The sequence below is a fragment of the Spermophilus citellus genome, assembly GCF_964194105.1.
Source record: "Spermophilus citellus genome assembly, chromosome: 6".
Lineage (NCBI taxonomy): Eukaryota > Metazoa > Chordata > Mammalia > Rodentia > Sciuridae > Spermophilus > Spermophilus citellus.
Window position 1 is genome coordinate 47,281,837 of NC_138187.1, and position 16,443 is coordinate 47,298,279.

Here is a 16,443-nt window from a genome sequence, read left to right on the forward strand (position 1 = left end):
CACCTAAAAATTCAAACTGTTACTGGAAATGAACGCTTCAACATAGAAGAACGAAATTTGGGGAACCAAGTCGCCTTAGTGTACTGATCATTACCTGAAAGTATCATCCAGTTTGGGTGAAAAAATATTGGCTGAGATTTCTGGAGATTCGTAATTTTTGGAAGCTTCGCAACCCCTTTCCATGAAAGTGTTTCTCGCCAGTCAGTGCTTAGGGCTACATCAAGAGGAAACAAAACATAGAGATAGAACGTGAAACTACTTCACTGTGTCAAGTTTCAAGAAGCTAGCACAAACCGTGTTGGATTTAGAGTCCCAAATACATCTATCAATATAGGAGAAAACAGAGTGAAACCTAAAAATTCAAACTGTTACTGGAAATGAACGCTTCAACATAGAAGAACGAAATTTGGGGAACCAAGTCGCCTTAGTGTACTGATCATTACCTGAAATTATCATCCAGTTTGGGTGAAAAAATATTTGCTGAGATTTCTGGAGATTCATAATTTTTGGAAGCTTGGCAACCCCTTTCATTGAAAGTGCTTCTCGCCAGTCACTGCTTAGGGCTACATCAAGAGGAAACAAACCATAGAGATAGAACGTGAAACTACTTTACTGTGTCAAGTTTCAAGAAGCTAGCACAAACCGTGTTGGATTTAGAGTTCCAAATACATCTATCAATATAGGAGAAAACAGAGTGAAACCTAAAAATTCAAACTGTTACTGGAAATGAACGCTTCAACATAGAAGAACGAAATTTGGGGAACCAAGTCGCCTTAGTGTACTGATCATTACCTGAAAGTATCATCCAGTTTGGGTGAAAAAATATTTGCTGAGATTTCTGGAGATTCGTAATTTTTGGAAGCTTTGCAAACCTTTTCCTTTAAAGTGTTTCTCGCCAGTCAGTGCTTAGGGTACATCAAGAGGAAACAAACCATAGAGATAGAACGTGAAACTACTTTACTGTGTCAAGTTTCAAGAAGCTAGCACAAACCGTGTCGCATTTAGAGTTCCAAGAGTTCCAAGTACATGTATCAATATAGTAGAAAACAGAGTGATACCTAAAAATTCAAACTGTTACTGGAAATGAACGCTTCAACAAAGAAGAACGAAATTTGGGGAACCAAGTCGCCTTAGTGTACTGATCATTACCTGAAAGTATCATCCAGTTTGGGTGAAAAAATATTGGCTGAGATTTCTGGAGATTCGTAATTTTTGGAAGCTTGGCAACCCCTTTCCATGAAAGAGTTTCTCGCCAGTCAGTGCTTAGGGCTACATCAAGAGGAAACAAAACATAGAGATAGAACGTGAAACTACTTTACTGTGTCAAGTTTCAAGAAGCTAGCACAAACCGTGTTGGATTTAGAGTTGCAAATACATCTATCAATATAGGAGAAAACAGAGTGAAACCTAAAAATTCAAACTGTTACTGGAAATGAACGCTTCAACATAGAAGAACGAAATTTGGGGAACCAAGTCGACTTAGTGTACTGATCATTACCTGAAAGTATCATCCAGTATGGGTGAAAAAATATTTGCTGAGATTTCTGGAGATTCGTAATTTTTGGAAGCTTGGCAACCCCTTTCCATGAAAGTGCTTCTTGCCAGTCACTGCTTAGGGCTACATTAAGAGGAAACAAACCATAGAGACAGAACGTGAAACTATTTTACTGTGTCAAGTTTCAAGAAGCTAGCACAAACCGTGTTGGATTTAGAGTTCCAAATACATCTATCAATATAGGAGAAAACAGAGTGAAACCTAAAAATTCAAACTGTTACTGGAAATGAACGCTTCAACATAGAAGAACGAAATTTGGGGAACCAAGTCACCTTCGTTTACTGATCATTACCTGAAAGTATCATCCAGTTTGGGTGAAAAAATATTGGCTGAGATTTCTGGAGATTCGTAATTTTTGGAAGCTTGGCAACCCCTTTCCATGAAAGTGTTTCTCGCCTTCAGTGCTTAGGGCTACATCAAGAGGAAACAAAACGTAGAGATAGAATGTGAAACTACTTTACTGTGTCAAGTTTCAAGAAGTTAGCACAATCCGTGTTGGATTTAGAGTTCCAAATACATCTATCAATATAGGAGAAAACAGAGTGAAACCTAAAAATTCAAACTGTTACTGGAAATGAACGCTTCAACATAGAAGAACGAAATTTGGGGAACCAAGTCGCCTTAGTGTACTGATCATTACCTGAAAGTATCATCCAGTTTGGGTGAAAAAATATTGGCTGAGATTTCTGGAGATTCGTAATTTTTGGAAGCTTCGCAACCCCTTTCCATGAAAGTGTTTCTCGCCAGTCAGTGCTTAGGGCTACATCAAGAGGAAACAAAACATAGAGATAGAACATGAAACTACTTCACTGTGTCAAGTTTCAAGAAGCTAGCACAAACCGTGTTGGATTTAGAGTTCCAAATACATCTATCAATATAGGAGAAAATAGAGTGAAACCTAAAAATTCAAACTGTTACTGGAAATGAACGCTTCAACATAGAAGAACCAAATTTGGGGAACCAAGTCGCCTTAGTGTACTGATCATTACCTGAAAGTATCATCCAGTTTGGGTGAAAAAATATTTGCTGAGATTTCTGGAGATTCGTAATTTTTGGAAGCTTGGCAACCCCTTTCATTGAAAGTGCTTCTCGCCAGTCACTGCTTAGGGCTACATCAAGAGGAAACAAACCATAGAGACAGAACGTGAAACTACTTTACTGTGTCAAGTTTCAAGAAGCTAGCACAAACCGTGTTGGATTTAGAGTTCCAAATACATCTATCAATATAGGAGAAAAAAGAGTGAAACCTAAAAATTCAAACTGTTACTGGAAATGAACGCTTCAACATAGAAGAACAAAATTTGGGGAACCAAGTCGCCTTAGTGTACTGATCATTACCTGAAAGTATCATCCAGTTTGGGTGAAAAAATATTTGCTGAGATTTCTGGAGATTCGTAATTTTTGGAAGCTTGGCAACCCCTTTCCATGAAAGTGCTTCTCGCCAGTCACTGCTTAGGGCTACATCAAGAGGAAAAAAAACATAGAGATAGAACGTGAAACTACTTTACTGTGTCAAGTTTCAAGAAGCTAGCACAAACCTTGTTGGACTTAGAGTTCCAAATACATCTATCAATATACGAGAAAACAGAGTGATACCTAAAAATTCAAAGTGTTACTGGAAATGAACGCTTCAACATAGAAGAACGAAATTTGGGGAACCAAGTCGCCTTAGTGTACTGATCATTACCTGAAAGTATCATCCAGTTTGGGTGAAAAAATATTTGCTGAGATTTCTGGAGATTCGTAATTTTTGGAAGCTTGGCAACCCCTTTCCATGAAAGTGCTTCTCGCCAGTCACTGCTTAGGGCTACATCAAGAGGAAACAAAACATAGAGATAGAACGTGAAACTACTTTACTGTGTCAAGTTTCAAGAAGCTAGCACAAACCGTGTTGGATTTAGAGTTCCAAATACATCTATCAATATAGGAGAAAAAAGAGTGAAACCTAAAAATTCAAACTGTTACTGGAAATGAACGCTTCAACATAGAAGAACGAAATTGGGGGAACCAAGTCGCCTTAGTGTACTGATCATTACCTGAAAGTATCATCCAGTTTGGTTGAAAAAATATTTGCTGAGATTTCTGGAGATTCGTAATTTTTGGAAGCTTGGCAACCCCTTTCCATGAAAGTGCTTCTCGCCAGTCACTGCTTAGGGCTACATCAAGAGGAAACAAAACATAGAGATAGAACGTGAAACTACTTTACTGTGTCAAGTTTCAAGAAGCTAGCACAAACCGTGTTGGATTTAGAGTTCCAAATACATCTATCAATATAGGAGAAAACAGAGTGAAACCTAAAAATTCAAACTGTTACTGGAAATGAACGCTTCAACATAGAAGAACGAAATTTGGGGAATCAAGTCGCCTTTGTGTACTGATCATTACCTGAAAGTATCATCCAGTTTGGGTGAAAAAATATTGGCTGAGATTTCTGGAGATTCGTAATTTTTGGAAGCTTGGCAACCCCTTTCCATGAAAGTGTTTCTCGCCTTCAGTGCTTAGGGCTACATCAAGAGGAAACAAAACATAGAGATAGAACCTGAAACTACTTTACTGTGTCAAGTTTCAAGAAGCTAGCACAAACCGTGTTGGACTTAGAGTTCCAAATACATCTATCAATATAGGAGAAAACAGAGTGATACCTAAAAATTCAAAGTGTTACTGGAAATGAACGCTTCAACATAGAAGAACAAAATTTGGGGAACCAAGTCGCCTTCGTGTACTGATCATTACCTGAAAGTATCATCCAGTTTGGGTGAAAAAATATTTGCTGAGATTTCTGGAGATTCGTAATTTTTGGAAGCTTGGCAAACCCTTTACTTGAAAGTGTTTCTCGCCAGTCAGTGCTTAGGGTACATCAAGAGGAAACAAACCATAGAGATAGAACGTGAAACTACTTTACTGTGTCAAGTTTCAAGAAGCTAGCACAAACCGTGTCGCATTTAGAGTTCCAAGTACATGTATCAATATAGTAGAAAACAGAGTGATACCTAAAAATTCAAACTGTTACTGGAAATGAACGCTTCAACAAAGAAGAACGAAATTTGGGGAACCAAGTCGCCTTAGTGTACTGATCATTACCTGAAAGTATCATCCAGTTTGGGTGAAAAAATATTGGCTGAGATTTCTGGAGATTCGTAATTTTTGGAAGCTTGGCAACCCCTTTCCATGAAAGAGTTTCTCGCCAGTCAGTGCTTAGGGCTACATCAAGAGGAAACAAAACATAGAGATAGAACGTGAAACTACTTTACTGTGTCAAGTTTCAAGAAGCTAGCACAAACCGTGTTGGATTTAGAGTTGCAAATACATCTATCAATATAGGAGAAAACAGAGTGAAACCTAAAAATTCAAACTGTTACTGGAAATGAACGCTTCAACATAGAAGAACGAAATTTGGGGAACCAAGTCGCCTTCGTTTACTGATCATTACCTGAAAGTATCATCCAATTTGGGTGAAAAAATATTGGCTGAGATTTCTGGAGATTCGTAATTTTTGGAAGCTTGGCAACCTCTTTCCATGAAAGTGTTTCTCGCCTTCAGTGCTTAGGGCTACATCAAGAGGAAACAAAACATAGAGAGAGAACGTGAAACTACTTTACTGTGTCAAGTTTCAAGAAGCTAGCACAAACCGTGTTGGATTTAGAGTTCCAAATACATCTATCAATATAGGAGAAAACAGAGTGAAACCTAAAAATTCAAACTGTTACTGGAAATGAACGCTTCAACATAGAAGAACGAAATTTGGGGAATCAAGTCGCCTTTGTGTACAGATCATTACCTGAAAGTATCATCCAGTTTGGGTGAAAAAATATTGGCTGATATTTCTGGAGATTCGTAATTTTTGGAAGCTTGGCAACCCCTTTCCATGAAAGTGTTTCTCGCCTTCACTGCTTAGGGCTACATCAAGAGGAAACAAAACGTAGAGATAGAACATGAAACTACTTTACTGTGTAAAGTTTCAAGAAGCTAGCACAAACCGTGTTGGATTTAGAGTTCCAAATACATCTATCAATATAGGAGAAAACAGAGTGAAACCTAAAAATTCAAAGTGTTACTGGAAATGAACGCTTCAACATAGAAGAACGAAATTTGGGGAACCAAGTCGCTTTAGTGTACTGATCATTACCTGAAAGTATCATCCAGTTTGGGTGAAAAAATATTGGCTGAGATTTCTGGAGATTCGTAATTTTTGGAAGCTTGGCAACCCCTTTCCATGAAAGTGTTTCTCGCCTTCAGTGCTTAGGGCTACATCAAGAGGAAACAAAACATAGAGATAGAACGTGAAACTACTTTACTGTGTCAAGTTTCAAGAAGCTAGCACAAACCGTGTTGGATTTAGAGTTCCAAATACATCTATCAATATAGGAGAAAACAGAGTGATACCTAAAAATTCAAAGTGTTACTGGAAATGAACGCTTCAACATAGAAGAACAAAATTTGGGGAACCAAGTCGCCTTCGTGTACTGATCATTACCTGAAAGTATCATCCAGTTTGGGTGAAAAAATATTTGCTGAGATTTCTGGAGATTCGTAATTTTTGGAAGCTTGGCAAACCCTTTCCTTGAAAGTGTTTCTCGCCAGTCAGTGCTTAGGGTACATCAAGAGGAAACAAACCATAGAGATAGAACGTGAAACTACTTTACTGTGTCAAGTTTCAAGAAGCTAGCACAAACCGTGTCGCATTTAGAGTTCCAAGTACATGTATCAATATAGTAGAAAACGGAGTGATACCTAAAAATTCAAACTGTTACTGGAAATGAACGCTTCAACAAAGAAGAACGAAATTTGGGGAACCAAGTCGCCTTCGTGTACTGATCATTACCTGAAAGTATCATCCAGTTTGGGTGAAAAAATATTGGCTGAGATTTCTGGAGATTCGTAATTTTTGGAAGCTTGGCAACCCCTTTCCATGAAAGAGTTTCTCGCCAGTCAGTGCTTAGGGCTACATCAAGAGGAAACAAAACATAGAGATAGAACGTGAAACTACTTTACTGTGTCAAGTTTCAAGAAGCTAGCACAAACCGTGTTGGATTTAGAGTTGCAAATACATCTATCAATATAGGAGAAAACAGAGTGAAACCTAAAAATTCAAACTGTTACTGGAAATGAACGCTTCAACATAGAAGAACGAAATTTGGGGAACCAAGTCGCCTTAGTGTACTGATCATTACCTGAAAGTATCATCCAGTTTGGGTGAAAAAATATTTGCTGAGATTTCTGGAGATTCGTAATTTTTGGAAGCTTGGCAACCCCTTTCCATGAAAGTGCTTCTTGCCAGTCACTGCTTAGGGCTACATTAAGAGGAAACAAAGCATAGAGACAGAACGTGAAACTATTTTACTGTGTCAAGTTTCAAGAAGCTAGCACAAACCGTGTTGGATTTAGAGTTCCAAATACATCTATCAATATAGGAGAAAACAGAGTGAAACCTAAAAATTCAAACTGTTACTGGAAATGAACGCTTCAACATAGAAGAACGAAATTTGGGGAACCAAGTCGCCTTCGTTTACTGATCATTACCTGAAAGTATCATCCAGTTTGGGTGAAAAAATATTTGCTGAGATTTCTGGAGATTCGTAATTTTTGGAAGCTTGGCAACCCCTTTCCATGAAAGTGCTTCTCGCCAGTCAGTGCTTAGGGCTACATCAAGAGGAAACAAACCATAGAGATAGAACGTGAAACTACTTTACTGTGTCAAGTTTCAAGAAGCTAGCACAAACCGTGTTGGATTTAGAGTTCCAAATACATCTATCAATATAGGAGAAAACAGAGTGAAACCTAAAAATTCAAACTGTTACTGGAAATGAACGCTTCAACATAGAAGAACGAAATTTGGGGAACCAAGTCACCTTCGTTTACTGATCATTACCTGAAAGTATCATCCAGTTTGGGTGAAAAAATATTGGCTGAGATTTCTGGAGATTCGTAATTTTTGGAAGCTTGGCAACCCCTTTCCATGAAAGTGTTTCTCGCCTTCACTGCTTAGGGCTACATCAAGAGGAAACAAAACGTAGAGATAGAATGTGCAACTACTTTACTGTGTCAAGTTTCAAGAAGTTAGCACAATCCGTGTTGGATTTAGAGTTCCAAATACATCTATCAATATAGGAGAAAACAGAGTGAAACCTAAAAATTCAAACTGTTACTGGAAATGAACGCTTCAACATAGAAGAACGAAATTTGGGGAACCAAGTCGCCTTAGTGTACTGATCATTACCTGAAAGTATCATCCAGTTTGGGTGAAAAAATATTGGCTGAGATTTCTGGAGATTCGTAATTTTTGGAAGCTTCGCAACCCCTTTCCATGAAAGTGTTTCTCGCCAGTCAGTGCTTAGGGCTACATCAAGAGGAAACAAAACATAGAGATAGAACGTGAAACTACTTCACTGTGTCAAGTTTCAAGAAGCTAGAACAAACCGTGTTGGATTTAGAGTTCCAAATACATCTATCAATATAGGAGAAAATAGAGTGAAACCTAAAAATTCAAACTGTTACTGGAAATGAACGCTTCAACATAGAAGAACGAAATTTGGGGAACCAAGTCGCCTTAGTGTACTGATCATTACCTGAAAGTATCATCCAGTTTGGGTGAAAAAATATTTGCTGAGATTTCTGGAGATTCGTAATTTTTGGAAGCTTGGCAACCCCTTTCATTGAAAGTGCTTCTCGCCAGTCACTGCTTAGGGCTACATCAAGAGGAAACAAACCATAGAGACAGAACGTGAAACTACTTTACTGTGTCAAGTTTCAAGAAGCTAGCACAAACCGTGTTGTATTTAGAGTTACAAATACATCTATCAATATAGGAGAAAAAAGAGTGAAACCTAAAAATTCAAACTGTTACTGGAAATGAACGCTTCAACATAGAAGAACGAAATTTGGGGAACCAAGTCACCTTCCTGTACTGATCATTACCTGAAAGTATCATCCAGTTTGGGTGAAAAAATATTTGCTGAGATTTCTGGAGATTCGTAATTTTTGGAAGCTTGGCAACCCCTTTCCATGAAAGTGCTTCTCGCCAGTCAGTGCTTAGGGCTACATCAAGAGGAAACAAAACATAGAGATAGAACGTGAAACTACTTCACTGTGTCAAGTTTCAAGAAGCTAGCACAAACCGTGTTGGATTTAGAGTTCCAAATACATCTATCAATATAGGAGAAAACAGAGTGAAACCTAAAAATTCAAACTGTTACTGGAAATGAACGCTTCAACATAGAAGAACGAAATTTGGGGAACCAAGTCGCCTTAGTGTACTGATCATTACCTGAAAGTATCATCCAGTTTGGGTGAAAAAATATTTGCTGAGATTTCTGGAGATTCGTAATTTTTGGAAGCTTGGCAACCCCTTTCCATGAAAGTGCTTCTCGCCAGTCACTGCTTAGGGCTACATTAAGAGGAAACAAACCATAGAGATAGAACGTGAAACTACTTTACTGTGTCAAGTTTCAAGAAGCTAGCACAAACCGTGTTGGATTTAGAGTTCCAAATACATCTATCAATATAGGAGAAAAAAGAGTGAAACCTAAAAATTCAAACTGTTACTGGAAATGAACGCTTCAACATAGAAGAACGAAATTTGGGGAACCAAATCGCCTTAGTGTACTGATCATTACCTGAAAGTATCATCCAGTTTGGGTGAAAAAATATTTGCTGAGATTTCTGGAGATTCGTAATTTTTGGAAGCTTGGCAACCCCTTTCCATGAAAGTGCTTCTCGCCAGTCACTGCTTAGGGCTACATCAAGAGGAAACAAAACATAGAGATAGAACGTGAAACTACTTTACTGTGTCAAGTTTCAAGAAGCTAGCACAAACCGTGTTGGATTTAGAGTTCCAAATACATCTATCAATATAGGAGAAAAAAGAGTGAAACCTAAAAATTCAAACTGTTACTGGAAATGAACGCTTCAACATAGAAGAACGAAATTTGGGGAATCAAGTCGCCTTTGTGTACTGATCATTACCTGAAAGTATCATCCAGTTTGGGTGAAAAAATATTGGCTGAGATTTCTGGAGATTCGTAATTTTTGGAAGCTTGGCAACCCCTTTCCATGAAAGTGTTTCTCGCCTTCACTGCTTAGGGCTACATCAAGAGGAAACAAAACGTTGAGATAGAACTTGAAACTACTTTACTGTGTCAAGTTTCAAGAAGCTAGCACAAACCGTGTTGGATTTAGAGTTCCAAATACATCTATCAATATAGGAGAAAACAGAGTGAAACCTAAAAATTCAAAGTGTTACTGGAAATGAACGCTTCAACATAGAAGAACGAAATTTGGGGAACCAAGTCACTTTAGTGTACTGATCATTACCTGAAAGTATCATCCATTTTGGGTGAAAAAATATTGGCTGAGATTTCTGGAGATTCGTAATTTTTGGAAGCTTGGCAACCCCTTTCCATGAAAGAGTTTCTCGCCAGTCAGGGCTTAGGGCTACATCAAGAGGAAACAAAACATAGAGATAGAACGTGAAACTACTTTACTGTGTCAAGTTTCAAGAAGCTAGCACAAACCGTGTTGGATTTAGAGTTCCAAATACATCTATCAATATAGGAGAAAACAGAGTGAAACCTAAAAATTCAAACTGTTACTGGAAATGAACGCTTCAACATAGAAGAACGAAATTTGGGGAACCAAGTCACCTTAGTGTACTGATCATTACCTGAAAGTATCATCCAGTTTGGGTGAAAAAATATTGGCTGAGATTTCTGGAGATTCGTAATTTTTGGAAGCTTGGCAACCCCTTTCCATGAAAGTGTTTCTCGCCTTCAGTGCTTAGGGCTCCTTCAAGAGGAAACAAAACATAGAGATAGAACGTGAAACTACTTTACTGTGTCAAGTTTCAAGAAGCTAGCACAAACCGTGTTGGATTTAGAGTTCCAAATACATCTATCAATATAGGAGAAAACAGAGTGATACCTAAAAATTCAAAGTGTTACTGGAAATGAACGCTTCAACATAGAAGAACGAAATTTGGGGAACCAAGTTGCCTTAGTGTACTGATCATTACCTGAAAGTATCATCCAGTTTGGGTGAAAAAATATTGGCTGAGATTTCTGGAGATTCATAATTTTTGGAAGCTTGGCAACCCCTTTCCATGAAAGTGTTTCTCGCCTTCAGTGCTTAGGGCTACATCAAGAGGAAACAAAACATAGAGATAGAACGTGAAACTACTTTACTGTGTCAAGTTTCAAGAAGCTAGCACAAACCGTGTTGGATTTAGAGTTCCAAATACATCTATCAATATAGGAGAAAACAGAGTGATACCTAAAAATTCAAAGTGTTACTGGAAATGAACGCTTCAACATAGAAGAACAAAATTTGGGGAACCAAGTCGCCTTCGTGTACTGATCATTACCTGAAAGTATCATCCAGTTTGGGTGAAAAAATATTTGCTGAGATTTCTGGAGATTCGTAATTTTTGGAAGCTTGGCAAACCCTTTCCTTGAAAGTGTTTCTCGCCAGTCAGTGCTTAGGGTACATCAAGAGGAAACAAACCATAGAGATAGAACGTGAAACTACTTTACTGTGTCAAGTTTTAAGAAGCTAGCACAAACCGTGTCGCATTTAGAGTTCCAAGTACATGTATCAATATAGTAGAAAACAGAGTGATACCTAAAAATTCAAACTGTTACTGGAAATGAACGCTTCAACAAAGAAGAACGAAATTTGGGGAACCAAGTCGCCTTAGTGTACTGATCATTACCTGAAAGTATCATCCAGTTTGGGTGAAAAAATATTGGCTGAGATTTCTGGAGATTCGTAATTTTTGGAAGCTTGGCAACCCCTTTCCATGAAAGAGTTTCTCGCCAGTCAGTGCTTAGGGCTACATCAAGAGGAAACAAAACATAGAGATAGAACGTGAAACTACTTTACTGTGTCAAGTTTCAAGAAGCTAGCACAAACCGTGTTGGATTTAGAGTTGCAAATACATCTATCAATATAGGAGAAAACAGAGTGAAACCTAAAAATTCAAACTGTTACTGGAAATGAACGCTTCAACATAGAAGAACGAAATTTGGGGAACCAAGTCGCCTTAGTGTACTGATCATTACCTGAAAGTATCATCCAGTTTGGGTGAAAAAATATTTGCTGAGATTTCTGGAGATTCGTAATTTTTGGAAGCTTGGCAAACCCTTTCCATGAAAGTGTTTCTCGCCTTCAGTGCTTAGGGCTACATCAAGAGGAAACAAAACGTAGAGATAGAATGTGAAACTACTTTACTGTGTCAAGTTTCAAGAAGTTAGCACAATCCGTGTTGGATTTAGAGTTCCAAATACATCTATCAATATAGGAGAAAACAGAGTGAAACCTAAAAATTCAAACTGTTACTGGAAATGAACGCTTCAACATAGAAGAACGAAATTTGGGGAACCAAGTCGCCTTAGTGTACTGATCATTACCTGAAAGTATCATCCAGTTTGGGTGAAAAAATATTGGCTGAGATTTCTGGAGATTCGTAATTTTTGGAAGCTTCGCAACCCCTTTCCATGAAAGTGTTTCTCGCCTTCACTGCTTAGGGCTACATCAAGAGGAAACAAAACATAGAGATAGAACGTGAAACTACTTCACTGTGTCAAGTTTCAAGAAGCTAGCACAAACCGTGTTGGATTTAGAGTTCCAAATACATCTATCAATATAGGAGAAAACAGAGTGAAACCTAAAAATTCAAACTGTTACTGGGAATGAACGCTTCAACATAGAAGAACGAAATTTGGGGAACCAAGTCACCTTAGTGTACTGATCATTACCTGAAAGTATCATCCAGTTTGGGTGAAAAAATATTGGCTGAGATTTCTGGAGATTCGTAATTTTTGGAAGCTTGGCAACCCCTTTCCATGAAAGTGTTTCTTGCCTTCAGTGCTTAGGGCTCCTTCAAGAGGAAACAAAACATAGAGATAGAACGTGAAACTACTTTACTCTGTCAAGTTTCAAGAAGCTAGCACAAACCGTGTTGGATTTAGAGTTCCAAATACATCTATCAATATAGGAGAAAACAGAGTGATACCTAAAAATTCAAAGTGTTACTGGAAATGAACGCTTCAACATAGAAGAACGAAATTTGGGGAACCAAGTCGCCTTAGTGTACTGATCATTACCTGAAAGTATCATCCAGTTTGGGTGAAAAAATATTGGCTGAGATTTCTGGAGATTCGTAATTTTTGGAAGCTTGGCAACCCCTTTCCCTGAAAGTGTTTCTCGCCTTCAGTGCTTAGGGCTACATCAAGAGGAAACAAAACATAGAGATAGAACGTGAAACTACTTTACTGTGTCAAGTTTCAAGAAGCTAGCACAAACCGTGTTGGATTTAGAGTTCCAAATACATCTATCAATATAGGAGAAAACAGAGTGATACCTAAAAATTCAAAGTGTTACTGGAAATGAACGCTTCAACATAGAAGAATGAAATTTGGGGAACCAAGTCGCCTTCGTTTACTGATCATTACCTGAAAGTATCATCCAGTTTGGGTGAAAAAATATTGGCTGAGATTTCTGGAGATTCGTAATTTTGGAAGTGTTACTGTGTCAAGTTTCAAGAAGCTAGCACAAACCGTGTTGGATTTAGAGTTCCAAATACATCTATCAATATAGGAGAAAACAGAGTGAAACCTAAAAATTCAAACTGTTACTGGAAATGAACGCTTCAACATAGAAGAACGAAATTTGGGGAACCAAGTCGCCTTCGTGTACTGATCATTACCTGAAAGTATCATCCAGTTTGGATGAAAAAATATTTGCTGAGATTTATGGAGATTCGTAATTTTTGGAAGCTTGGCAACCCCTTTCCATGAAAGAGTTTCTCGCCAGTCAGTGCTTAGGGCTACATCAAGAGGAAACAAAACATAGATATAGAACGTGAAACTACTTCACTGTGTCAAGTTTCAAGAAGCTAGCACAAACCGTGTTGGATTTAGAGTTCCAAATACCTCTATCAATATAGGAGAAAACAGAGTGAAACCTAAAAATTCAAACTGTTACTGGAAATGAACGCTTCAACATAGAAGAACGAAATTTGGGGAACCAAGTCGCCTTCGTTTACTGATCATTACCTGAAAGTATCATCCAGTTTGGGTGAAAAAATATTGGCTGAGATTTCTGGAGATTCGTAATTTTTGGAAGCTTGGCAACCCCTTTCCATGAAAGAGTTTCTCGCCAGTCAGTGCTTAGGGCTACATCAAGAGGAAACAAAACATAGAGATAGAACTTGAAACTACTTCACTGTGTCAAGTTTCAAGAAGCTAGCACAAACCGTGTTGGATTTAGAGTTCCAAATACATCTATCAATATAGGAGAAAACAGAGTGAAACCTAAAAATTCAAACTGTTACTGGAAATGAACGCTTCAACATAGAAGAACGAAATTTGGGGAACCAAGTCGCCTTAGTGTACTGATCATTACCTGAAAGTATCATCCAGTTTGGGTAAAAAAAATATTTGCTGAGATTTCTGGAGATTCGTAATTTTTGGAAGCTTGGCAACCCCTTTCCATGAAAGTGCTTCTCGCGAGTCACTGCTTAGGGCTACATCAAGAGGAAACAAAACATAGAGATAGAACTTGAAACTACTTTACTGTGTCAAGTGTCAAGAAGCTAGCACAAACCGTGTTGGATTTAGAGTTCCAAATACATCTATCAATATAGGAGAAAACAGAGTGAAACCTAAAAATTCAAACTGTTACTGGAAATGAATGCTTCAACATAGAAGAACGAAATTTGGGGAACCAAGTCGCCTTCGTTTACTGATCATTACCTGAAAGTATCATCCAGTTTGGGTGAAAAAATATTGGCTGAGATTTCTGGAGATTCGTAATTTTTGGAAGCTTGACAACCCCTTTCCATGAAAGTGCTTCTCGCGAGTCACTGCTTAGGGCTACATCAAGAGGAAACAAAACATAGAGATAGAACTTGAAACTACTTTACTGTGTCAAGTGTCAAGAAGCTAGCACAAACCGTGTTGGATTTAGAGTTCCAAATACATCTATCAATATAGGAGAAAACAGAGTGAAACCTAAAAATTCAAACTGTTACTGGAAATGAATGCTTCAACATAGAAGAACGAAATTTGGGGAACCAAGTCGCCTTCGTTTACTGATCATTACCTGAAAGTATCATCCAGTTTGGGTGAAAAAATATTGGCTGAGATTTCTGGAGATTCGTAATTTTTGGAAGCTTGACAACCCCTTTCCATGAAAGTGCTTCTCGCCAGTCACTGCTTAGGGCTACATCAAGAGGAAACAAAACATAGAGATAGAACGTGAAACTACTTTACTGTGTCAAGTTTCAAGAAGCTAGCACATACCGTGTTGGATTTAGAGTTCCAAATACATCTATCAATATAGGAGGAAACAGAGTGATACCTAAAAATTCAAACTGTTAATGGAAATGAACGCTTCAACATAGAAGAACGAAATTTGGGGAACCAAGTCGCCTTAGTGTACTGATCATTACCTGAAAGTATCATCCAGTTTGGGAGAAAAAATATTGGCTGAGATTTCTGGAGATTCGTAATTTTTGGAAGCTTGGAAACCCCTTTCCATGAAAGTGTTTCTCGCCAGTCACTGCTTAGGGCTACATCAAGAGGAAACAAAACATAGAGTTATAACGTGAAACTAGTTTACTGTGTCAAGTTGCAAGAAGCTAGCACAAACCGTGTTGGATTTAGAGTTCCAAATACAACTATCAATATAGGAGAAAACAGAGTGAAACCTAAAAATTCAAACTGTTACTGGAAATGAACACTTCAACATAGAAGAACGAAATTTGGGGAACCAAGTCGCCTTCGTGTACTGATCATTACCTGAAAGTATCATCCAGTTTGGGTGAAAAAATATTGGCTGAGATTTCTGGAGATTCGTAATTTTTGGAAGCTTGGCAACCCCTTTCCATGAAAGTGTTTCTCGCCTTCAGTGCTCAGGGCTACATCAAGAGGAAACAAAACATAGAGATAGAACGTGAAACTACTTTACTGTGTCAAGTTTCAAGAAGCTAGCACAAACCGTGTTGGATTTAGAGTTCCAAATACATCTATCAATATAGGAGAAAACAGAGTGAAACCTAAAAATTCAAACTGTTACTGGAAATGAACGCTTCAACATAGAAGAACGAAATTTGGGGAACCAAGTCGCCTTAGTGTACTGATCATTACCTGAAAGTATCATCCAGTTTGGGTGAAAAAATATTTGCTGAGATTTCTGGAGATTCGTAATTTTTGGAAGCTTGGCAAACCCTTTCCATGAAAGTGCTTCTCGCCAGTCACTGCTTAGGGCTACATCAAGAGGAAACAAACCATAGAGATAGAACGTGAAACTACTTTACTGTGTCAAGTTTCAAGAAGCTAGCACAAACCGTGTTGGATTTAGAGTTCCAAATACATCTATCAATATAGGAGAAAACAGATTGAAACCTAAAAATTCAAACTGTTACTGGAAATGAACGCTTCAACATAGAAGAACGAAATTTGGGGAACCAAGTCACCTTCGTTTACTGATCATTACCTGAAAGTATCATCCAGTTTGGGTGAAAAAAATATTGGCTGAGATTTCTGGAGATTCGTAATTTTTGGAAGCTTGGCAACCCCTTTCCATGAAAGTTTTTTTCGCCTTCAGTACTTAGGGCTACATCAAGAGGAAACAAAACGTAGAGATAGAACATGAAACTACTTTACTGTGTCAAGTTTCAAGAAGCTAGCACAAACCGTGTTGGATTTAGAGTTCCAAATACATCTATCAATATAGGAGAAAACAGAGTGATACCTAAAAATTCAAAGTGTTACTGGAAATGAACGCTTCAACATAGAAGAACGAAATTTGGGGAACCAAGTCGCCTTAGTGTACTGATCATTACCTGAAAGTATCATCCAGTTTGGGTGAAAAAATATTGGCTGAGATTTCTG